Genomic DNA, 880 nt, shown 5'->3' with positions numbered 1-880 from the left:
CTTAGCAAGTTAATTGCTCCAATTTAAAAATTCTTCATGAGGCTCATTTGCATTTGGCTTTTGGGAATGTGTTTGATCAAAAAGCAAAGTACAATGCTTGCAAGTACTGACTGAGCTAGTGATCCTGAGCTAGGGTAGCTAGACGCCAGCGCAGCTGCGGGACTGGGGGTGGAAGAAAAGCAGTAAAGGAATCAGCGAGATAGAAGTGTGAAATGATTTTATTAACGTTAAGACATAAATTGTGTATATTCTTTGGGGTTTTTTTGGTATCTCTGCTTCCCAGATGTTGATGCTTGTGTCATCTGATTCACTAGACATTGCATAAAGTGGTCTAAAGGAATTTCAGATAATGATGACGTGCACGCAGCCCCGGTGGCCTAAATGATCGTGAAGCTCCTGCGGATCTCTCTCCACAGCTATACAATCTTTGTCGAACGGATGGAAGAGGAGGGGGGAAAAGGGACATATTTAAAGTATAAAACTCTCACTTAAAATCAAGGTCACTAAAAGAATTACCATAAGCCCATTAGCTAACGCAGCTTTGGTCCAAACGCACGTCCAGCCGCAGCCACAACAGCAGCAAGTCGTTCCTCGGGCACATCTTTTCCACAGTCCACAGAGCCCGCCTGCCCGCTGCCTGTTTTTTTTACTTTTTTTTTCCCCAAACCCTGCTCGGAGTACTGTGGACGTCTGAAACCAACTCATTTGCTGCTGCCAGCGGCTGTCACGACGAGGCGAAGCGGGCCACGGCCACGCTTCCCCACCCGTGAGGGAGCCTTCGCCTCAGGCTCCATCCAGCCCGTGAGGGAATCCTCCCCTCAGAGCCCAGCCCGCCTTTTCCCTCACACCCGGGCCCCGCCCCGCCCCCGCGCGGACCCCT

Source organism: Haliaeetus leucocephalus, unplaced genomic scaffold, assembly GCF_000737465.1.
Source record: "Haliaeetus leucocephalus isolate CR32 unplaced genomic scaffold, Haliaeetus_leucocephalus-4.0 Scaffold151, whole genome shotgun sequence".
Classification (NCBI taxonomy): domain Eukaryota; kingdom Metazoa; phylum Chordata; class Aves; order Accipitriformes; family Accipitridae; genus Haliaeetus; species Haliaeetus leucocephalus.
The sequence above is the reverse complement of the archived record's forward strand: the minus strand, read 5'-3'. Positions refer to the sequence as shown.